Source organism: Neomonachus schauinslandi, chromosome 3, assembly GCF_002201575.2.
Source record: "Neomonachus schauinslandi chromosome 3, ASM220157v2, whole genome shotgun sequence".
Lineage (NCBI taxonomy): Eukaryota > Metazoa > Chordata > Mammalia > Carnivora > Phocidae > Neomonachus > Neomonachus schauinslandi.
Window position 1 is genome coordinate 54,136,530 of NC_058405.1, and position 26,122 is coordinate 54,162,651.

The following is a 26,122-nucleotide window of genomic DNA, read 5'->3' on the forward strand; positions in this document are numbered from 1 at the left end:
TTTTTCACTACAGTCTGTTTTTACTTCAGACTGTATTCTGAATATATAAAGTATTATTGGGATTCGGTTTTTCAGATACATTGATATCTGAAAAAGAACAACCCAGCAGAAAAGGCATACATCTGCCCTTCCTCCTTCCTGCTCAACTCTACACCCCTCATATCATACCACGTATTCACCCTTGTAAATCAGTTTCTTGTGATTTCAGCTAGTGTGAATCAGTCCCTCAGAGCCAGACCACTACTCAGCTTTTTTGCAACTGCAAAACTGTGGACCAAGCCCCAAACCATGAAGGTTTCATTAAGGGTTACATCCTGTGTGACCCAGCCTGAAACATTCAGTGTTTTATATCATAAAAATCACAACATGAGTTTTTGAAAATTACTGAACTCAATTTTTTTCTTTTTTTTAATTTTTATTTTATTATGTTATGTTAGTCACCATACAATACATCATTAGTTTTTGATGTAGTGATCCACGCTTCATTGTTTTCATATAACACCCCGTGCTCCGTGCAGTACGTGCCCTCCTTAATACCCATCACTGGGCTAACCCATCCCCCCACCCCCCTCCCCTCTAACACCCTCAGTTTTTTTCTCAGAGTCCATAGTCTCTCATGGTTCATCTCTCCCTCCGATTCCCCCCCTTCATTTTTCCCTTCCTTCTCCTAATGTCCTCCATGCTATTCCTTATATTCCACAAGTGAGTGAAACCATATGATAATTGACTTTCTGTGCTTGACTTATTTCACTTAGCATAATCTCCTCCAGTCCCATCCATGTTGATGTAAAAGTTGGGTATTCATCCTTTCTGATGGCTGAGTAATATTCCATTGTATATATGGACCACATCTTCTTTATCCATTCATCTGTTGAAGGGCATCTCGGCTTTTTCCACAATTTGGCTATTGTGGACATTGCTGCTATGAACATTGGGGTGCATATGGCCCTTCTTTTCACTACATCTGTGTCTTTAGGGGAAATACCCAGTAGTGCAATTGCTGGGCTGTAGGGTAGCTCTATTTTTAATTTTTTGAGGAACCTCCACACTGTTTTCCAAAGTGACTGTACCAACTTGCATTCCCACCAACAGTGTAAGAGGGTTCTCCTTTCTCCACAACCTCTCCAACATTTGTTGTTTCTTGCCTTGTCTATTTTTGCCATTCTAACTGGTGTAAGGTGGTATCTCAATGTGGTTTTGATTTGAATTTCCCTGATGGCTAATGATGATGAACATTTTTTTCATGTGCCATTTGTATGTCTTCTTTGGAGAAGTGTCTGTTCATGTCTTCTGCCCATTTTTTGACTTATTATTTGTTTTTTGGGTGTTGAGTTTGAGAAGTTCTTTATAGATCTTGGATACCAGCCTTTTATCTGTAGTGTCATTTGCAAATATCTTCTCCCATTCTGTGGGTTGCCTCTTTGTTTTGTTGACTGTTTCCTTTGCTTTTTCAATTTCTTTTTCATATTTAAGATACTACTCCAAGAGTTAAGCTTTCACATGCAAAGTGTATATATTTATACTTATTAATCTGTGGTATATGAGAGATTTAATCAAAATATAAAGAAGCGTTTCTTGACAAAGAAAATGATTCTATCCAAATTGAGTTAAGAAAGACAGTGGGATTGTCCCCTTTATATATATGCTCATACATACATATATACATACATACATACATATAGATATATATGTATATACACACACACACATGTATATATCTTTATAAATAGGTCTAAATAAAAGTATTTATGCATAATACTTTCTAAAGCCAGACACTGATGGTCAACTAAGTACTCTTTTAGTCAGATGATTCTCTGATGCTATAGAATAGAAAAATCCAGACTAGGATGTTATTTTGATACATTTTAATAGTTTTATTTCATGACAATTATAGAAGGAAAAATGAAAAGAAATGGAAATTGGCTTTTAGCAGCTGTTTTAGTGAGATAATCTCCATTTAGATTTCTAGAAATGGAGATAGTAGTTTGGGAGAGAAGGAACAAGATTTTGTTCTAATTGTGGTAAAAGATCTTGTATTAAAGATCTTGTTCTTATTGTGTGGAGAGAGAGAAAGAGAAAATGATATGCTAGACTACCTGCTATGGACTGAATGTTTGTGTTCCTCTCCCCCCAAATCCACATGATCCTAACCCCTAAAGTGATGGTATCAGTATTAGGATGTGGGGCTTTGGGGAGGACACACCTATTAGGTCATGAGGGTAGAGCCCTCGTGAATGGGATTAGTGTCTTTACAAGAAGAAATAAGAGAGCTTCCTTTCCACTCTGTGAGAGTATGAGAAGGAGATGGTCATCAGCAAGCCAGGAAGATAGCCTTCGTCAACCCTAGGATCTGCAAGCACTCTGATCTTGGACATCCTAACTTTCAGAACTGTGAGAAATAAATGTTGGTTTAAGCCACCCAGTCTATGGTATTCTGTTATAGCAGCCTGAACTAAGATACTACCCCAAGAATTACTGTAGTAGTTGTGTTTTACCTTAACTGCCATGTAGTAATCTGTTCTTGGACTAGAAGACTGTTAGAATTTCCAGGGAATCATTAACGTCTTGCTAACAACCTTGCATAATTATGTGAATGTGTATGTGTTTTACTGGTATAGACTTGTCATTAATACAGTTAACTAGAATCTTGTTTCATTCTTAAAGTGGAAATGTCAATTATGACTTGGGTTTGGCTTATATTTTTCTAAAGCCATTTTTACTCTCTTTTCAGATTTCATGTTATGCATGATTACCTGTAGCTAGATGCAAATAAAATAGATGCTTTAAACTTTTTAGTGAGTCTCACAACAAGGCTCTCTTTTTGAGCATCCTAAGCATATGCAAGAAATACATTCTATATGTATGCAGAACCACAATCACAATTAAACCTTCACGGTTTAATCGACATCCCTTAAGAAGGCAGTGTTTGCCCAGAACTACCATTTCACAAAATCCTTCTAATGACTGCATCACTCTGGAAACCAATGCAATTGACTTGTAAATTCTGCAACTGGAATAAGATGAGGGGTATGAGGGACAATGCTTCCAAATTCAATCCATGCTTTGAATTTGCTTTTTAATTTATTTTCCAGGTTTTTCCTTTTTCTAGCCTGTTGTAATGGTACTTTATTGTAGACTGTTGATTTATTTATGAGGAGTGAAGATGGAAAATAGATCCTAATGCCAGAAAGCCTGGGTTCAAGCCATGGGTCTCCCACTTACTGTCTTACTTTAAGTAAATGAAGTAAATGAAAAAAAAGAGCACCAACTCTTGCTCCGTTTTTTCATCTCTAAATTAGACATAATGGCAATGCTCATCTCACAAAGTTATTAGGAGCAAGATTAAATTTTTCACATAAAAATTTTATAAAATCTAAGGTATCATGTAAATGCTGAAATATTTGGGGGTTATTACTACAGTTGTTACTATTTTAAAATATTAATATTTTAAAAGCTAAGTATAGTAACACAGTCAACCATGAACTAATTTACTTGGCACAGTTTCTAGAGCAAAATAAAGAACCCACTTGCAAAGTGAGTTCATCTCACACTCCTGTTTTGCCCAACTAGGGCTCAGAACTAGTAAGGTGTTCAGTACATCATGCTATTTATTCCCTTCTTTTAAATCAACTTTATTTCGTCTCAGTCCTCCTGTACCTTTCTTCTTGTTTCATGTTGTAGAGATTTTTTTTTTTGCAATAAGCAAATAACCATAAGAACTGTGAAAAACGCCCATAGTACCTCCCATCTAAGAATCACATGGGCCCTTTATAAACACATTAATGATCATCACACAACATTGTCTACCTTGAATGTTTTCACATCTTTTTATCATGCATGTCTGCCTCGTTTAAAATCACAGGGCAGGAACTCTGTCTAATTCTATTTGTAAATCAGGGAGAGAGCATTGTTGTTCAGTAAATGCCAAGAAGCAACAACATCCATATGAGGTGAATAGGTGGAAATTATTATTTCTGTGTATAGTGAGGTGAAAATAAAATGGGTCCTTTACAATTTCCAAAGCATTCTCCTATCGATTATCTCGTTTGTCCATCACGCTGACATGGTGAGGAAGCTAGAGAGGGCAGTTTTGCTGTTAGCCTCCTTGTCTGAAGGCAGAACACGAGACTAAGAGGTTAAATGCCTTGTCCAGGGCCCTGTGGCAAGTCCGCAGCACAGCTGGAGGGGAATCAGAACCCGTGCTCTCCTCACCTGTTGCTGTAGGGACTTCATAGCAGGAACGATGACGGGTCTGGGAGCATGTCAAGAAGCATCGAAAAGCTTATCTGTTTTTTTCCCCTTGCATTTCAGCACTTAACTCTGACCCTGGCCCGCACCAAGTGCTTAATAAAGAGTTGTTTAATTAATTAATTAATTAATTAATTAATTAATTAGTATTATGGGTATCTTATCAGCAGGACTCAAGGGTTAATTATTGCATCGTGACATCTTTGCCGTGTAGCCTGCTGCTCAACCCACAAAAACCATTCTGTATGGCTAATTTTCTGTTGCTGACCCTTGTGATGCCAGTTTTCAGGACTATTTTCCAGTCCTATCAATTCTCCTGCCAAGTTGCTACCTCTGTTCAGTAGCTTAGGCACAGAGCCACGTCTCTAGTAGACTCAACTATAACCTGCAATATGCAATAAATGGAAGGGCCTTAAAAAGTGTAAGTTTGGGGCGCCTGGGTGGCTCAGTTGGTTAGGCGACTGCCTTCGGCTCAGGCCATGGTCCTGGAGTCCCGGGATCGAGCCCCGCATCGAGCCCCGCATCGGGCTCCCTGCTCGGCGGGGGGTCTGCTTCTCCCTCTGACCCTCCCCCCTTTCATGCTCTCTCTCCCTCAGTCTCTCTCTCTCAAATAAATAAATAAAATCTTTAAAAAAAAAAGTGTAAGTTTAACTTTTCATTTCATGAAGGAAATGTGTGATGTGCTTACTGCGAAAATTTTCTGGGCCATCCAGAAATCAGAAACTGATACCGGGACACACACGACATACAGTTGAGAGTCTGCTATGAATGCCCTCTGTTCATGCTAATGTCATATGCAAGTTCTAAGACATTTGTGTGCTATATTGAGCTTTGGAAAAGTGTTGGGCACACAGGTGTGAGTTGTCAATAGGTGAGCTGGGGAATAGTAGTAATGAAGAGATGTGAGAATGGCCATGAGCTTAGCGGCTGCTTTTCTTAGATGGGGCAGGAAATGATCGGTAATTCAGTTAGCTAGCCCAGATTTGAGCTGAAGGAATTGCTCACATAGTAGTTGCTAGAGTGTCCTACAACCCTCAAAGGTGCTATCCAATAACAGTGTACGTGTTTGATATGTATACTAGCTTAGAGAACAAGTCATTATCCTCAACATCCTTTCTATGTGTGCTATCATTTTACAGATGTATTTTAGTCATTTAGTAGCATTTTGGCTAATTATCTTTTCAAAATGGTTCATCAAGGAAGTCAGTAGTTGAGCTTACTAAGTCTTATTTCTTAGAATCACGATCAATTCAACAGACTACCAACCCTTTCTCACCCACACAGACTCTATTAAACACACGTATTGTTGAATTACAGCTAACATCATGTCCTTAATTCATTTTTTTCATTTTCCAGAAAAAGCCACAAAACTTCAAGCTGTTTCTCTTAGAAGAAAATCTTATTTAGAATGAATACCTTATGATGATATATTCTAATACCATTTTGAATAATTATAGACTATACAACCCTGGATTCATTAAAACATCCAGTATCAAAATGTGGTAGTTCAATTTTATTAACCCCTCATTAAAGCCATCTGAGACTTTAGGTATGTTCCCAACTTTTCTTATCAAGTGAGGGGTCTGAGAGACATGCAGAGAAAATGACAGGTGAAAGTGGGTCTCAACTCCTTAAGTCCCCTCTATGTTTATTGTGCTTGACCTTTAATTTCCATATACTTATTAGGCCCATATTAGCCAATGTCTCTGAACAGGGCAAAAGAATATATACACACATATATATTGACACTAGCTAAATTAACAGGCCTAGATATCTAACTATCTTAACCTGTCCTATTCAAAGTAAAACATAGAAAAATACTTGTTAGGAATACTCAAGTAGGGAAATTCATTTTTATCAATAGGAATGAACAAATGAATGGCCTAGAAGCAACATAATAATGCCTTGCTTTTTGGTGTTCTGTTAATTCTACAGTATATTTCACTGTACTGAATATACTTTATACAGCATTGTTTTTGTTAAATATCAAATGTTTTAATACATGCTTTTTTTGGTAAAGATTTTATTTATTTATTAGAGAGAATGAGAGAGAGAGAGCATGAGAGGGGGGAGGGTCAGAGGGAGAAGCAGACTCCCTGCCGAGCAGGGAGCCCGATGTGGGACTCAATCCCGGGACTCCAGGATCATGACCTGAGCCGAAGGCAGTCGCTTAACCAACTGAGCCACCCAGGCGCCCTTAATACATGCTTTTAAAAGTGATTCTGTTATTTCTTCTTAAAACTGTGTTTAAAAATAATTATTAACTAATTTTTTTGTTGTAAATCTATATTTTTGCATATGAAGTTGTTTATAGACTCACCTCTGCTCTATTTTTTTAAAATTTTTATTGTTATGTTAATCACCATACATTACATCATTAGTTTTTGATGTAGTGTTCCATGATTCATTGTTTGTGCATCTGCTCTAATTTTTAATCGAGTATTGAGCATCTCCTACGTTTTAGGCGTTGTGATGAAATACACCAATCACTTCCTGTAAGGCATATATTATTCTCATTTTTTATAGATGACAAAGCTCTGTTTAGAAAAGGTAAGTAAGTTTCCAAGGTAAGAAAACTAATAAGGGTTAGTATCTACCTAGGAATCCAGATCTGTCTTTCTCTGAGGCCTCTGCCCTTGTCAGTACATCCTGTGGGCTCTCAAATTTGAAAACCATCAAGTTTTAATATAGATGTACTTACTGGCACACATACATATATACAAGCAGAGTAGGATTCTTTCCTTTTTAAAAATAGTCTTGGCATCCGAAACACAATTGCATTGGAAAGACATGAGCATTAGTGGTGAACTTCGGACATTTTGGTATATACCTGCCTTGGCTAACTTTTGCAAAATCTTAATTAGCATTAGGCCAACCTTGATAAATCATCTTTGCTCATAGTAAAATAAATATGATTTGTGAAAGAGACAGTTGCCAATTCTCTGCACTTTTAAACAGTTGTGTCATCAGGTATAAAAACTACCAGTAGATTTAATAAGCTATTTATTTCTATAATGAGAGAAACCCTTATTATTCACTAAGAATAGACTGCATTTGGGGATACTATAATAGATGGCAGAAACAATTGAAATTCTGAATACATTAGAACCACAGCATGTTGCAGACCAATTAAAATTGACAACCAAGTGAAGCAAATACACATGGATAAATATAGAAAATTCAAGTTGTTGTGAGGGTGGTTCCCCTCCCCTCTGCCTTTTCTCTTTACTAGGTGGTATTTTTCTTTCTTCTGAATATTCCAGTTCATTTTGTTAATCTTTTTCTGCTTGGCTTCTGAATTTTAATCAAATTGAATGCTTACAGATATAAAATTTTAATTCATAGAGTACCTTGGCACTTTGATGTATTTGGTGCCCTGATTTTGGGAAACTATCACTAACTAGAAATACTAGCTTTTGTAGATAATATATAATTTTCATAATCTTAAACCAAGATGGGAAAAAATAGATACTGTGCTAAATGTTTCAGCCACGTGTTCACCTTTCTGTATTAAATTAGTATTGGCAGCTGAGTAGGAGATTACAGGGTATAGCTGCTTTAACCTTCAGCAGTAAATGGTGCTTGCTGAATTGCCTCCATGTGCCTCTAAAGCCCAAGAAGCTTAAAAATACACGTTTGATGCTGAAGATGAGAAAACACAGTAAATTAGCATCACTTGGGGTGGGCGGAGAGTTAAGACTAAATATATTGCTAATGGAGATTGTGGAATTTTTTTTTCTGAAGTTCTTTTTTTTTTATTTATTTTTATTTTGTTTTAAAGATTTTATTTGACAGAGAGAGACACAGCGAGAGAGGGAACACAAGCAGAGGGAGTGGGAGAGGGAGAAGCAGGCTTCCCGCCGAGCAGGAAGCCCGACGTGGGGCTCGATCCCAGGACCCTGGGATCATGACCCAAGCCGAAGGCAGAGCCTAACGACTGGGCCACCCAGGCGCCCCTTCCTGAAGTTCTTGAAGAAAGTTTTGCATAAGGCCTGTCTGACTTTAGAAAATTACGTTTGATATAACAACATAAACAATAGCACTGCTTGAGTACCTACTATGGATCATGCATTGTACTGGATGCTTATGTTATCTAGTTTCATTTTCATGATATCCTTATGGACATCATGTAATTTGGGGTACTATACATGTGATCAAAATGATGCTCAAAGAAGTTAATTCTGTACCCACGGTCCTATGATTAGAGGTGGTACGATTAGGGCACCATACCAGTGCCCATTCTGATGTCAGTGACCTAACTACATCAACTGCACATTAGTTCTTTCTCTGTCAAAAAATACAATAAATGCAAGCTGGTGCAGCCACTCTGGAAAACTGTATGGAGGTTCCTCAAAAAGTTGAAAATAGAGCTACCATATGATCCAGCAATTGCACTACTGGGTATTTACCCCAAAGATACAAAAGTAGGGATCCGAAGGGGTACGTGCACCCCGATGTTTATAGCAGCAATGTCCACAATAGCCAAACTGTGGAAAGAGGCAAGATGTCCATCGACAGATGAATGGATAAAGAAGATGTGGTATATATACACAATGGAATGTTATGCAGCCATCAAAAGGAATGAGATCTTGCCATTTGCAACGACGTGGATGGAACTGGAGGGTATTATGTTGAGTGAAATAAGTCAAACAGAGAAAGACATGTATCATATGATCTCACTGATATGAGGAATTCTTAATTGCAGGAAACAAACTGAGGGTTGCTGGAGTGGGGGGTGGGGTGGGAAGGATGGGGTGACTGGGTGATAGACACTGGGGAGGGTATGTGCTCTGGTAAGCGCTGTGAATTGTGCAAGACTGTTGAATCTCAGATCTGTACCTCTGAAACAAATAATGCAATATATGTTAAGAAAAAAAAAAGAAGAAGAAGAAGGTAGCGGGAGGGGAAGAATGAAGCAGGGGAAATCGGAGGGGTAGATGAACCATGAGAGACGATGGACTCTGAAAAACAAACAGGGTTCTAGAGGGGAGGGGGGTGGGAGGATGGGTTAGCCTGGTGGTGGGTATTGAGGAGGGCACATTCTGCATGGAGCACTGGGTGTTATGCACAATGAATCATGGAACACTTCATCTAAAACTAATGATGTAATGTATGGGGATTAACATAAGAATAAAAAAATTTTTTTTAAATACAATAAAGTATTTATTCATAAATGTATCATAATGTTTGGAGGAAAAAAGTTTTGAGAGGACAGCTAGGTACAATCCTAATACAAACAAAATGTCATTTAAACACAGGTGCAGTCCTGGCCTGAAATTGATTTTTAACCTACATCTTTTTTGAAGAGAGAGCATCTGTAATGTATATGGGGACTAGCGGGGGAGAAATACAGCTGTCTTAGCAGCACTGAAAGAAAAGGAGCAAGTTAAATGCTTTCTACTCTCAGACAAGATTAATAATCCTTAAGTACTGTTCTGTTTAATAAATTGTGACAGAGTTACTCAATGTGAGTCTGGAAAAGGACAATGGTTGGGCTCCTTGTAAGTAATGCTCTTTAAAAATGGAGGTTGGATTTATATTATTGTAAAAACAAACAGGTTTGGGGTGAGGGGAATGTTTCCTTACTGAATTAACTTGTAAAAAAGTAGCGAACAGTGCCATCTACTGGGCTTTAATGTTCTCTTTGTTGGAGGTTTTGCAGATGATCATGGGATTGGTGTGCACGTTGAACACACACACACAACACAAATAAGACAGAAATTTAAAAAGTCCTTTGTTATCTGTCATGAAGATTGCAAGAGTTTTTTAAATGGCTGTGTTTGTTTCTTTACTAATACATCCTAAGTCATTTTCCTATTGGTATTAAAAGAAATATTCAATAAAAATAATTGTCTTCACAGAGATCTACTTTGATTTAAAAAAAAAAAACTTTCTAGAAGGAAAGTTAAATTACCTTACATGGAAGCATAATCAAATAAAAATTGAGAAGAACTTCCACAGGTTTGTGAAATAATCCTTCTCCTCTGCTCAGCTGACAATTCTCCCATCCATCCTCAGTCTGATTTACCTCAGAGGCTAGCGTATTACCTTCTTTACAAAGAAAAGGATGAAAAGAGGAACATTTTTCCCAGTGAGGAGGCTCAGAGGTATGTACACATGCTCATTTTATGTTACCCACACAGAGAAGAAGGGGTTGGATGTGTTGCCCCCGACACTTTCCCGGGGGGACTCAGCGTGCTGGGTCATCTGGCTTCTCTCCCAGCCAGTGTACACTCATTTGTGCACCAGATGGCTTGTGAGCCATTCCCTGGCAACATGCCAACACAGTGTTTCTCGAATTGTGGTCCTCAGACCACCTGTATCAGCATCATCTGGGGAGCTGGTGAAAGACACAAGTTCTCAGCCTAGTCCTAAGACATGCTGAATCTTTTTTTTTTTTTTAAAGATTTTTTATTTATTTATTTGAGAGAGAGAGAATGAGAGAAAGCACATGAGAGGGGGGAGGGTCAGAGGGAGAAGCAGACTCCCCGCTGAGCAGGGAGCCCGATGCGGGACTTGATCCCGGGACTCCAGGATCATGACCCGAGCTGAAGGCAGTCGCTTAACCAACTGAGCCACCCAGGCGCCCCGACATGCTGAATCTTAAACCTCTGGTCTGGCACCCAGACGCTTTCACTTAATGGGTTAATTCTTAAGCACGTTGGAGTTTGATGATCACTGTCTAGAACCTTGGAATTACTTACTCTGTAGCTTCAGTGGTGCCTAAGATCAAACTACAGGTGGGTAAGCCTCCAGTGATCCATTCTAGGCCTTTTTTCAGAGGACTGTCTGGAACAGTATGTGCCTGAACATCAGCACCATTGGTGGTACTTTTAAAAGTTGTACGTTCCTGGGTCTCCTCTCAGTGATTCTAATTCAAAGGGTAGCCCCCTAGGCCATACCAATGTACGCAATATTCCTGCAGCTCTAGGGAAACTCCAGGACTCTACAAAGTTAAGTCCTCAGGAAAACTATGGAGCAGACAGCATTTGTTGGCTGTCTCCCCACAGCCTTTTGAGTGCACCCCTTCCTCTTGGCACCCTGCCTCCCTGTGGGCCCCTCTTCTGTCTTTTAGTCCTTAGACTCAGATTCTTTTCATTCATCCCATTCTGGATGGCAACTAACCTCTCCCAGATCGTTAGCTTTTACTGAACTTACGTGCACACAGGATAGCCATAAAGTCTAGGAACAAATATTATTTTGTCAGATATTGTGATGTAATAACCATAAACCATTTATTTTATATCTGACTATGTTTTCAGACTTGGTGCTGTTCCTTTAGTTAAACTGTCAATTGCTTTGACTTGCTAAAGACTTCCAGGTTTTTACGGTGATGGGCAGGTGTGGATCACAGAGCACACTGTGAATGGTGTGGCTGTGTAGACAGAAGCTTGGTTATCCAGCCTTTTGTGGAAGTATGCTCACATGAGGTATTGCCTATCCTGGCAAGGCTGGTGCACACCATGGAGGCAGTGGGGCCTCCTGAGCATCGGCAAAACATTCCTGTCTCTGACTTCCCCAACACGCAACAGTGACACCAGGGAAGACATCCCGAGAACCGTGAACTCCCTCTTTTCACTTATGCACAGCCAGTTCAGCCATCAAACCCAGCCTGGGTCTAAGCTCCTATGAAGCCTTCTCCTAGGTTAGCCCTGTCCATAGCACTGTCTTCCTTCTCTAAAACCATGGTACTTACGGTCTGAGTCACTACATGACAACTAGTTACAGACTGTTTTTAAATAGCTCTTAAGTTGTGGTGAAGAAGAAAGGCATAAAGAAGAATGATTTAAAAGTGAAAATTTGCAAACAAAAAAAAGTGAAATTTTACAATGATTAGTAATGAGTATTATTATTACAATGATCTTTCCAGCTCACTGAAAACATGCTCATTGGAGGCAAGGACCATGTCTTATATTTATTTGCATCTTTCATAGTATCTCACAAAGGCCACATGCTTAATAAATAGTTGTTCTTTTGATGCAACTTTTTCTCCTACCTCTCCTCAAGAATAAGACATAAATAGCAATTTTTTGAGTCGCAAAGGCTCTGTTAATGTAGGGTTTGTTGACTATTCTGCAGATTGGTGATTACAAAGTCAGAGCAGGATGTGTCTCAGATTAAGAGAATCTCTGGACATGATTATCTTTTCATTCAAATTCAGTCCCATCCCAGACCAAGTCCTTCTTTCTTAGTGGTCTTAGAAACCTATGTACTTCATTCAATCAAGCTCTCTTTGGTTCTCCCCACTATTCCCTTTATATAGAACTGCTCCTGAGGCAATTCCATTATTATCTAAGCAGAACTTTTGTCTTAGGACAAAAGACTCTGTTCCCCAGAGTCTTCCACAGCCATAAGACACATCCCCATCTCAGCCATTGTTGGTTTACCTTTTCCAATGGGTCACAACTCTAGCTACACATCAGAAACATTGGGTAACTTTGTAAAATGCTGATTCCCAAGCTTCCTAAACAAGTTTGATTTAATTGGTTTGGAGTGGGGCCAAGGATTCAGTTATTTTTTTTTTAAATCTCTCAGGTAATTCTAATATGCAGCCAGAATTGAGAACTCTCCAGTTTTCTTATGCTCAGCTAAGAAGTTCCTATTTTGCTTTTATCCCCAAATTTAGGTCAAAATTCCTGGCTTCAGGTTTAACTATTGAAAATTAATAAATTCAAGTATAGACATTTACAAAAAGTTAGCAGACAGTGATATAGAGTATCTCTACCCTACTTCCATTACCTTAGGGAGGTAACTAGCATCTTCAGATATTTTAAAGGTTTCAAGGCAAGGGATGTCCCAAATGGGTTTAAGAACTACTTAGGTAATGCATTAATTATAAAATGGTATGACATGGAAAGCTCTGGTTAAAAACAAAAACAAAAACACAAAAAAAACAAGATCTTGAGAATTTTCACCAGTACTCTCTTTCTGAGCATTTCTCCCAGTCTTTAATGCTGGAGAAATTAAGGAGTCAAGAGATGTAATTTTCTGTGAGGAGAGGGTTGCCTTGAATGGAATGTAGAAACATGACTCCCACTCAAATGTGCTGCCCTGTGGGTGATGTTGCTAGCTATCACATCTAACCCAATTTACTGCCCACTCAGTGCACTGTTGCCAGGATTTTAGATGTTAATTACTATCTAGTACAATAGCATGGGATATTTCTCAGCCCATCACTATGCTTTGTCTGGCACATAAGTATCTAGGGGATATGTGAATGGCTAATAAATATATGTGTGTAATAGGTTTCACTAAAATAAAATGATTCATATTTGGACAAAATGCCCTCCTCCATCCATTTGAAGTTGTTTTATTTAATTTTATTCTACACTATTGGATCCCTAATATTTCTGTCGGTAATCAATGGAAATGATGATGGCTTAAAATCTGCATGTTTAACATTTATTTTATCAGGAAAAATTAGCAGATCTGAAATACATAACTAGTTTGTAAAATGTGTTTTTGAACATATTTAAAGAATGAGAGTTTTTAATCTGCTATTTTCACTGAATAGGCATTTATAGATCTATAGGGAACTTGGAGGACAATTATAAAGGAACTCATAACCAAATGAGGGATGAGCCTGAGAAGAGTAGTATGAAATATTGACTGAAATTGTTGCAAAACTATGTCATCCTCCCAAAACATATGTGCTGGGACCTGAGAACAGCCATCTCTGTTTCTGTTCCACCTTCCTTGCTTTTTGTTTCTTTTTTGAGACTTTTAACAGATTTGCTAGGTTTAGGTTTTGTTACCTTTCTAAGGATTCAGAGATGTGTAATTGAAAAATCAAAAAGATTTGACAAGTCAGAAAGCCAGAGTGAGAGGCAGAACACATAGATGTGTGATTCTTGAGAGACTCCCAACCATGCTGCCTTCTTTTTAATTTGCAGACTCATTACGTAGGTTTATTTTCTTTGTTCTCTCTTTCCCATTAACTAAACATGTCAAAGTTGACCCAGCAGCATTTAAGAGCTCTTTAGAGATAAAGAGGAATCTAGTGACACAACAGCATCATATACTTTTAAGTATTAAATTTTGCTCTTTTAAAACTGTTAATATTGGGTAAAAATGCCCAGCTAACAGTTTTTCCTCCCTAACACGGAGTACAAGACTTTCTTGCTAACCAACTTGAAAATTATCAGAGAAGATCAGTGGAACAGAAAATTGTCAAAACATGATGGTCCCCTGCTGCCACAATAAGGACAAGATAAAATCTAGAAAGTCGATGGTGGACAGAAGCCAATTTTGTGACAATTAGTGATTAGCAATGACTTGAGGATTTTGAGCTACTACTGATCAATTGACAAAAGAAGAAAGAGGGAGGCCAGTGGGAGGAGAGGAGGGAAAGAAATCTCTTTCTCCATATTGCTCTACTAAAGAAGACTGTTTTTTTGTTCTTGTTATGAGGGGCCCACATGTTTTTTTGAAGTTGACATAGATTTTGGTTGGAAACCGCTGTGCTTTCTGTTCCTGCCTCTCCTGTGCCATTCCTCATATTTTTGCTTCAGTTTCAGTACCTGTGACATGTCTTACATCCTCTCCAACTTGTTAAACCATGTAGTCTTCTTTGAATCCTCATAGCCCCTGTGTTCAGTAGGAGAAGTATAAATGTTTATTGAATGAATAATTAAAAAAAAAAAAAAAGACTGGTTTTAAGCCCTTGAATGAGAAACCAGAAGGTACTCTTCATTGGATACCATAACTTCCATGGTTACAGATGAGTTAGAAAGTAAATTGTACATTCAGCCTCCTATAGGACAATGGCAATTGACTTATCCTTTTCTGCAACTCTCAAGAAAGTCCAAGGAAATTTATTGTAATGGACAATGGCCTGGCATACATTAATAGATGATTAGGGCCATATGTTACACAATTCCAGAGGCAGCATTCATATAAGGGACTTATCATTTTAGCAGGTGTGACTCTCAAGCCATAAACACAGAAATAAATATCCATTTATTTTCTATAACTCAACTTAATTTCTGACTCTAGACTTCCTATCATTCCTGCTTGGAGAAAAACTTAACCCCTGCCTCCCTTGGAAGCCTCCCCTGCCCCAAATATGTCATTGTTCTGGGATTTTGTACATCTCCAAGTGAACTCTACAGGGGAGCCAGGGTTGAGCCAGCTCAAGTGACAGGACCCCAGCAGAGAGAGGCTGTGGGTGCACCACTAGAGGGTGGCAGCTGCAGGGGATGGTAAGAGGTCATTTGGAAGGTATCCACTAAAGAATGGTGCAGGCTAGAGTTCCTTGAATGGGGGTGTGGGGGGTGTGGGTGGTATTTAAATAATCTGCAAATATAACCTAAGGGGGAGAGTCTACATTTGAAAGAACTACAAACAGCAACCTCTGAGTAAATAGGTCTTTGCTCTTTCTACTCAGCCCTCCTCCTCCACATTGGGGTGGGGAGGAGAGGTGGCAGTGTTGGCAGTTGGAGTTTAGAAGACAGCAGTAGAAACAGCCTGCACGTCCACTTCTGGGACCCAATCAAAGGCTGGAGTCAGTCCTCAGTTGACAGGAGAAGAGAAGCTTTAGTCAAAATAGGAAATTAAAGCTAGACTTATACTTACCTAATGATGAGACTATAGCTATGGTTGAAATTATCCAGAAATGCTATAGGATCTCTCTGAGATGATGTAGGGAGGACATACCCACCAGAACATGGATGAAGACAGTGGTTTCTTGACTGTATCTGACAGGATTCATACTCATTTTCTCATCCACATGCTTTGTCCCTTCCAGTCTAGTGCCCTCTCATGCTTCCATGCTCTCCTTCCTTGACAGAGCTGCTCTGCACTAGGCTCTTCTGCCTCCCTAGAAGTTTCCAGAAGGCTGCATCTGACTCCCTCTCTGGAGAAAGCCCTTTTCTTCCTTCTACTTTTTTCAAATTTTGCTCCTGCAAACATTTTCTCCCCAATGAATCCTCTATAAATAATGTAAATTCCTCTATGGGCTTAGTTTTATTTTTAGAAAGAAAAGCCAGAAAGGATAGGGGCTACTTTACTTTCTACACCTGAGGCAGAAGAGCACAGAGCTGGATATTGGCTTGAATATGGAAAAGGGTAAGGGGAAAAATTAGGTGAGAAAAAAATATAAATCAGGGGCTCCTGGGTGACTCAGTCGTTAAGCGTCTGCCTTCGGCTCAGGTCATGATCCCGGGGTCCTGGGATCGAGCCCCGCATCAGGTTCCCTGCTCGGCGGGAAGCCTGTTTCTCCCTCTCCCACTCCCCCTGCCTGTGTTCCCTCTCTAGCTGTCTCTCTCTCTGTCAGATAAATAAATAAAATCCTTAAATATATATATATATATACATATATATAAATCATACATAAAAATATTATCCAGCTCCACTTTGATTTCTGGTGGATTTTAGTAATCCTTGATTTGATTGAATTTTCTATTGGATGCAGAAGATAAATGTACTTGTGCCAATCACAGCATATTTTATACCTTGATATGCTTGCTTCTTCCCTTATGCTTTATATGGACTGTGTAACAGAAGCATCAGAACATGGTTGTTGAGAGCACCCGGGTCCAAATCCTGGCTAAGCCATTATGTCACTGTGTGACCACACAAATGGTCACTGTGTGACCATTCACAAAATGAGAATGATTATATTAATAGCATTTACTTCATAGGGAAGTTATAGAGTTAATGTTTATAAAGTGCTTATGAGAGTGTATGAGACATCATAAATGCAAAAGAAGTGTTTGTTGATGATAATTTGCTTGTTCTTTACGTTCTAGAATCTCTATAGGGCAATGAATTTCTACATGTGTAGCATTCCTTAGTTGGACAACTCAAGACTTCCTTGAGTCCCCAAACTAACTCATTCTCTTAGGGGTTCCCTGTATTACTTCTTCAGAGCACTTGCCGTCTTTACAATTCAATAATTAACCTTGTAGTTATTTAACATCTGCCTTCCCTGCTCGATTATAAGCTCCGTAACTTCAGAAACCACATGTTTTTCTACAGTATACCCTACTAGCTTGCATAGAGTGGCTGCTCGTAAGTATTTTTGTTAAATAAATGAATCTGTTGAAATGTTAGGTATGGTGGGAAGTATGGGCCAAAAGGTGTGGCAGCATGGGCCAGACCACCCATCTAGCTGCTTTGTATGAAGAGCCGGGGATTTGGGTGGAGGCAGGGGTTGGGGAGTAGGCCTAAATTCAATTAACTCCTGAGACCCCTTCCAACTCATGCAACTGTCCAGGACTTTCTGTCAGTCAGCATGGTGTTATATCTGACCTGCTGTAGGTGTAGGGGATATAGGATATGTTCTGGCAGATTTTATTCAAGCATGTGTCAAAATAAAATTTTCCAGGCTATTTCTTTTTACTTTCAAGAGGCATGATAAAATGGTATCAACTCATTAGCTACTTTTAGAGCTATAAACAATAAAAACATCTGAACTCAGTTTGGGGCTCTAAGAGATAAATTTGAAAATTTAAATTACTACCTCTTCATATTTATTTAGTATATTTTAAGACTTAAGAAAGAAAAAACTCTAGGTTGCATGAAGGCCTTGGCTTGTTCCAAAGATAGTAGTTTCCAGTTTAACTTAGGCAAATGGGTAGGTCAGCTGAGGATTGCCTGAGGAAGAGGGAATTACATTAATGATTACAGACAACACTGATTCTTACAGACTTCATGTTTTGAAAATTTTAATGATGGAATAATAGTCATAGAACATTATATAAAGAAGCATGGCACAGTTATGATTTCATGTCCAAAACAGCCTAGAGGAGCTACAACTAGCAAATGAACCAATGGTGTAGACTCTCAGGGATATGTTTCTCTACTCTCCTTGCACCAAACAGCCCTTTCACCCCACCCACCCAGCCTCTGATTCTCAGTATATCTAATTCAGATATTACCCCTTTTACCCTCTCTTTTGATTTGCCTCTCTCTTTTTCCCTTTGCTTGTTTTGTTTCTTAAATTCCATATGTGAGTGAATGCCATTTGCAATGATGTAGGTGGAGCTAGAGAGTATTATGTTAAATGAAATAAGTCAGTCAGAGAAGGAAAAGGAAATTCTAGAGAAGAAAGGAAATGCAAGGAGTTCTTGTTTAGATGAAAAGGAGGGATCAGAAGGTGACAGTGTAGAGTTAGCACGTTTGAGGAGAATGAAATGGTGTATAAATCTATGAAAAAATGAGATTGGCATTAATGATCTAAGTGATAAGGATTAGAGTAAATCCATGGTAAGCCTACTAAAATCAGTTTTGCTATTTTTATTCTACTATGTTCTGTTGTCTAGGATCAGGAGGCACAGCAAAAGATGGGATGGAAATTGGATTAAATAAATTCAGTATATCAAACACATTTTAACTTTTCTTTCTTAATAATTATGGATTTTTACCTCAGAGTCATCATTTTAAATAGCTATTCTCTCTCTTTTTAAAAAATTTTATTTACTTATTTGAGAGATAGATAGATAGAGCACAAGCAGGGAGGAGAGGGAGAAGCAGGCTTCCTGCGAGCAGGGAGCCTGATGTGGGACTCAGTCCCAGGACCCTGAGATCATGACCTGAGCTGAAGGCAGATGCTTAACCGATTGAGCCACCCAGGCGCCCCTAAACAGCTATTCTCAATATGGTAGTATAGTGCTAAATATATAAGTTATAAAAGATAAGGCTGAACTCAAAACATACCTGGGAAGTAGTTTGGTTTGTTGGTTTATTTTAAAACTAAATTCAATATCTCAGATTATAAGTGGAATGCTAATATTTATTGGATACCTAAGAAATACTAGACATTTGCTTGGGCACCACACAAACATGTAACTTGATTTAATTAAATATTCCAAAGTTCTGAGCTATTTATTCAGACACTCTGGATCACTTATTCAACAGTTGTACATCTACTAACTGCATCTCTCTGCAACATAATATAATGTGCAGTACATAGTTCTTTCTCTCCTTTATCTCACACCCAGTTGTGCCAGTAAGACATGAAACAGATGAATCACTTGAGCAACAGGGGAAGGGTAAGTATAATGAAGTATCACTATGTTTCACAAATTTTCAGAGGAATAAAGAGCATGAGCTATCTTTGGAATGATGGACAGGATTTGGATGAAGAGGAAAGGAAAGCATTGGATATTTCAAACCATAGCTGTTGTGTGCAGGAACGACCACAGTACACAGTTCTGACTACTTTGAGGAAGGGGTAAAAAAATCTGCCAGAACGTGCTAACTCTACACTGTCACCTTCTGATCCCTCCTTTTCATCTAAACAAGAACTCCTTGCATTTCCTTTCTTCTCTAGAATTTCCTTTTCCTTCTCTGACTGACTTATTTCATTTAACATAATACTCTCTAGCTCCACCTACATCATTGCAAATGGCATTCACTCACATATGGAATTTAAGAAACAAAACAAGCAAAGGGAAAAAGAGAGAGGCAAACAAAGAAACAGACTCTTTAACTATAGAGAAGTAACTGATGGTTACCAGAGGGTAGGTGAGTGGGGGGATGGGGAAAGAGGTGATGGGGATTAAGGAGGGCACTTGTCCTGATGAGCACAAGGTGTACGGAAGTGTTGAATCACTATATTCTACACCTGAAACTAATATTACACTATATGTTAACTAACTGGAATTTAAATAAAGACTTAAAGAAAAAAAATTTCCTTTTCTTTTAGTCTTTCTCAAATTTCCTTTTCTTTTTTTTTTCCATTCTTTCTCAGAAGTGATCTTTCTCCTCAAGGCTACCCCCTTCTTCTCTGCCCTGGAGCCTCTTCCCACCTGGCCTCCTGGGATCCACTCCATGAATTACAGTCACGGTCTTGTATCTTCAGTGTTGCCCTTTTCAAGAGATCTATAAGCATGGTCAGATTTCCCAGACCTTAGAAAATCCTCTTCTTCTTTTTTTTTTTAAGATTTTTTATTTATTTACTGTTGCACACATGTATGTGTGTGTGAGAGAGAGAAAGAGTGAGAGAGAGTGGGGGGTGGGCAGGGGGAGGAGCAGAGGGAGAAGCAGACTCCCCACTAAGCAGGGAGCCATACGTGGGACTTGATCATGACCTGAGTCAAAGGCAGATGCTTAACTGACTGACCATCCAGGTACCCTAGAAAATCCTCTTCTTAACCCTTCTTGCTACCTTATAAATTATTGTTGTATTTCTGGCTTTTCATTTACTATCTTGTTTCTCAAAAATGCAATCAACATATGTTATCTCTGTTTATCTGTGTTCTTGTTTTGATGCATGGCATTCCTCCAGTCCTCACACCTGAAGCCAGGGATTCTAGTCCTAAGGGGTGAGTTTGTGCTTAGATTCTAGGTTAAATCTAGTCATAAGGAAGCAACTATCACCCTTTAGATTCCCAGTTTTGAATCTCTGTGTCAAGTGCCCCAACCTAGAAGTAGATTCTGCTTATTTCACTACTACTAGAACTTACTGAAGCCAATCACCTATCATCTTCAAGTTCTGCCTATTGTTGACCCCTATTACACTCCTTTCTTCCCCTTTCATGTTTGGACAAATAGAAATCAAAATGTTAACCTCATTGTTGATAAAGGTAATTGGGAAATGTGTCTGTAGATGTTTGGGCAAATAGCTTTATTGAATGGAACTTTGTCCTATTATAGAAGCCTAGAATGTACCTCTCTGCACTTGGTTTGTAGGCTGGCTTAAAGCAAAGAGTCAGGGGCTAAGCCTCCTTCCAAATTAATAAAAAATAAGTCACTCATCTATTGGGATGAAAGATAAGCTAGAAATGTTCTTCCCATAATTTTCCATGCCTGGAGAATAATTAGATTGGCCATTCTCTTCCCTTTATGGAACTATGAGTCATGGGCAGTAAATGTTCCACACCACCCATCTTCTGCCTCCTCGCTGGGGCTTCTCCTAATTCCTGCTATGCCCCAGAAAGCTTGTCTAATCTTAGCCACCGTGCCAGCCCTGTTGCTGCCAAATACATTCATTCCTTAACCTTACACACTGCAATTTCTGCCTCAGAAATCAACCATAAGATCTTAATTACTTGATCTGGTCACACCTTTTCAGTCCTTATCTTCCTCTGACTTCTCAGCTCTAAAATTTTGATCACTTCCTATTTGACTGTGGAAAAAGAGGCAAAGATCATGGCGTCATGCATTATGCTTTTGTACACTAAGTTTCTTGTGTAATTGCCATGGTTTCTAATCAGAAGAGAATTCCCTTAATAACCATGTCCCTCTATTGTAGGCTTTTCTAAAAATCAACATTTATGTAAAAATGACTTTCAACTGATATAATGGAGGGATAGGAGCTTTGGAGTAAAAACAGATCAGAGGTTAGGTTTAAATCCCAATTCTGACACTTACTAGTTATATGACTTTATCTATTTAGTCATTGCTTCAGTACTTTTATTCACAAATTGAGAAATTTATGAAATAATTAGTACTAATTTTATTAACAGTAGTTAATATATACTGAATACTTAATTTTAATCTCTAAAAACTTTATATATATTATCTTATTTAACTCTGCAAGTCCATGATGTAAATCCTTGTATTATTCCCACTCCACAGATTTAAAATTGAGACTTAATGATGTAAGAAATTTGCCCAGTCACACCACCAGTCAGTGATAGTTTGGAACTAATCTAGTAAAACATGTATTAGAACTCAGGCTTATATAACTTCAAAGTTAAAGCTCTTCACAATTGAGTTTTTCTTCTTTCCTTATACTTACTGTGTACAAAGACCTCCTATAGTTCCTTATACAGAATATGAAGTCATATTATCATTATCATCCTCATCTGCAGTAGGTTGTCACCATTCCTATTAAACAAATGATCACATTCTAACTTGGCCAGCAGTCGTCGTATAGTCCTTTATCAATTTGGTTTATTATCATGTTTCTGCTGAAAGGGGTCAACTCTTTTTCTCTGAAAACCTTACAGTGTTATTCATATACTAGAAGAAAACATGGCATGTTCCTTTATAAGTTAAGCTAGGGAAACATTTCCTTTGACATGAAATACAGGAGCAATAAAGAAAAATATTCGTAACTTTAACTACATAAAATTAAACAACTTTTGCATGGTGAAAAATAAGTACTATAAACAAAGTAAAAAAAAGAATGACAAACTGAAATAAATATTTGCTATTTGCATCACAAACAAAAGATTATTCTGGCATCAAGATAGACACGCTGACAAATGAAACAGAATACAAAGCCCAGAATCAAACCTTCACATATATGGTCAAATGATTTTTGACAAGCGTGTGAAGACCATGCAATGGGGACAAGAGAATCTTTTCAACAAATAGGGCTGGAAACTGGATATTCCTATGCAAAAGAATGAAGTTGGACCCTTACCTTTCATCAAATACAACAACTAAGTTGAAATGGAGTTTCGCATTTCATGTGACATCATTGCATGCTAGGCTGGCTGCTTCCAGAACCCCAAGCAGATCTGCTCCTGCGATGGCCTCACCATCTGGGAAGAGCGAGGCCAGCCTATCGCTGGTGAGGGACGAAAGGAGCCGGCCACCCCCCCCTGCTCATCTCTGAGCATGGTCTCAGCCTCTGGTTTGTGACTGTTCTCCCAGCTGAGCACTGTCCACTTCCAGAGAGAAGGGAGGGAGGCCCTGCTTGCCTGGTCCTAGGAGAACTTGGGTACAAGGTTTGAAGGGTCGCTATGATGTTCCCTTGGCAAATTAAAGTTTTATTTTTATATAAAAAAAAGTGACAACCTTCCAAAGATTGGAAGACCTAAATATAAGAACCAATACAATAAAACTCTTAGAAAAAAAATGTAGAGGAAAAGCTTCATGACATTGAACTTGGCAAAGATTTTGTGGATAAGATACCAAAAGCACAAGCAAAAAGAAAAAAATAAATTGGATTTTATCAAAATTAAAAATTTCTGCACATTGAAGGACAGAGTGAAAAGTCAACTCATGGAGTGGGAGAAAATATTTTTGAATTATATATCTGATAAAGGATTAATAATCTAGAATATATAAAGAATTCCTACAACTCACCACCAGCAAAAACAACTCAGTTAAAAAATGGACAAGGACTTGAACAGACATTTCTCCAAAGAAGGTATACAAATGGTCAATAAGCACATGAAAAGATGCTCTACATCACTAATCATTAGAGAAATGCAGATAAAAACCAAATGAGATATCACTTTATGTTCATAAGGATGGCTATTATAAAATAAGTACTGGAAGATATTGAGAAATTGAAAAACTTGTGCATTGCTGGTGGGAATATAAAATGGTACAGCTGCTGGGGAAAAGGTATGGTGGTTTTTCAAAAAATTAAACATGGAATTACCATATGATCTGGCAGTTCCACTTCTAAGTATATACTCAAAAAGAATTAAAAGCAGGGACTCAAACACATTTGTACATAAATGTTCATAGCAGCATTACTCATAATAGCAAAAAGGTAGAAAAAACTCAAATGTCGGTGGAGGGATAAATGGACAAACGAAGTGTGGTGTATACATACAATGAAATATTATTCAGCTTAAAAAGGAAGGAATCCTGACACACGCTACAACGTGGGTAAATATGAGATTATGCCAAGTGAAATCAGCCTGATACAAAAGGACAAATGGCATATAATTCCACTTACATGAGGTTCCAAAGGTAGTCAAATTCATGGAGACGTAGAATGGTAGTTGCCAGGAACCAGGGGGAGAAGGAATGGAGAGTTATGGTTTAATCAGTACAGAGTTTCAGTTTGAGAAGATGAAAAAGTTCTGGATATGGTTGGGAGTGAGAGTTGATGGTAACAGCACAATAGTTTGAATATACTTAATGCTACTGAACTGTACTCATAAAAATAGTTAAAATGATAAATTTTATGTTATATATATTTTACCACAATAAACAACAACAAAGGATTTTTATTGCTTATATGAGCAATATAAGTCCCAAAAAATTGAGAAGAAAAAGTCATCAACTCAATTTTTTAAAAGGGAAAACATAAAAAGAATTCACAGAAAAAGAAATGCTTATGGCCTTTAAACGTATGAAAGTTGCTCAAATTCAATTATTAGGGAAATGTCAATTAAAATGCATTTATATAAAAGTCCACTCTCCTATCATGTGGGCAAAAGTCCAAAAGCTTGACAATGTAGTCTGATGGCAAGACTTTGGAGAAGCAAGCAGTCTCATATGTTGTTGATGGGAATACAAAATGGTTCAACATCACAGAGAAAAATTTGGTAATATCAAGCAAAATTATATATATATATCCATATATATGTAAATTATATATAAAATTCAACTTGGCAATTCTACTTCTAGGAATCTATTCCAAAGATACACTGGCTAAAATAGAAAATGACATTTTTGGGGCGCCTTGGTGGCTCAGTCAGTTAAGCATCTGAATCTTGATTTCGGTTCAGGTCATGATCTCAGGGTTGTGCGATCCAGCCCCTCCTCAAGGTCCTTGCTGGGTGTGGAGTCTGCTTAAGATTCTCTCTCTCCCTCTCCCTCTAAAACCTCCCCCCCTCTGTCTCTCCCTCTCTTAAAAAAAAAAAAAATGACAGGGACACCTGGGTGGCTCAGTCAGCTGAGTGTGGAGTACCCAATTTTGGCTCAGGTTATGGGATGTCAGGGTCCTGGGATTGAGTCCTGCTTTGGGCTCCATGCTCAGTGGAGAGTCTGCTTGAGATTCTCTCTCTCCCCTCCCCCACTCACATTCTCTCTCTCTCTCTCTCTAAAATAAATAAAATCTTAAAAAATGACATTTTCACAAGGAGACATTCATTACAGTACTATTTATAGTAGCAAAAGATTAGAAAAAACTCAAATGTTCATTAAGAGTTGAATAAGCTATATGGGGACAGGGAGGGTAAAAAAAAAAGAATAAGTTACGGATATCCATTAGAATGGAAAGCTATGTAGCTATAAAAAAGAAATTGGAAAGACTCTACCTAAAAAGATTGATCTGAAAGTATATTATTGTTAAAAATAACATCATTTTTATTTTGAAACAATAAATATTCATATTAATGTGATTTAACAACTAAGATTTTCAGCATCAGAGGGAAAAAATACACATATGAAATTGAAGATGTTAAGTAAAACTACATATAATCATTGAGTTGGAAATACAGTATAAATTCATGATTTTTTTTTGTCTAAAAATACTGATATCTCCTAATTCCGCCCACTGAAAAAGCCAGGAACAATGACAACCCAAGTTGCCCTTGTAAACTTAGGTTGCATTATTATAAAACGGAGTCTCAAATATAGGATGAAATAGACTTCTACCAACAGCTGATCAGACTATATACCTTAAGTATCAAATTCTGGTCTGCACCTTTCATAGGTCAATATCAAGGTAGAGTGTAACCAGAGAGATGTGACTAGGATAGTGAAGGAACTTGAACTTACATCATATGAGTTGTTACAAAAGAATGGGGGATATTTAGCCCAGAGAAACAGTAGTTGGGCTGGACATGGGCTAAATATTCCTAGCTTCTTGAAACACAACTCATAGTCACTTTTTAAAAAATGTAGTTAAAATATATTGTTCATAATGTTTTGCAATTACATTTTCTCTTAACTCAGTGAATTCATACTCTTGGTAATATGCATATTAATAAACACTTTTTCCAGTATTTAATAAGGTATATTTGGCCTTTCATTTTTTATTCACTCCTCTCTAGTGCCCACCATTTTAAATAGTGCTACATTTTAATTCCGATTCAAAGAATGCATATAATTTCAAGGACTTGGGAGAATATCGAATTTATTTGCCGAAATTGTGATATATTAGCAATTACAATAGTTAATATCACAGAATACACATTTTCCCTTTGGTATATGGGATATTAAACCATGTTACTATGGCTGCTTATCAACTACTTGGTGCTTTTCCATTTCTCTATGTAGATTATTTTTCAAA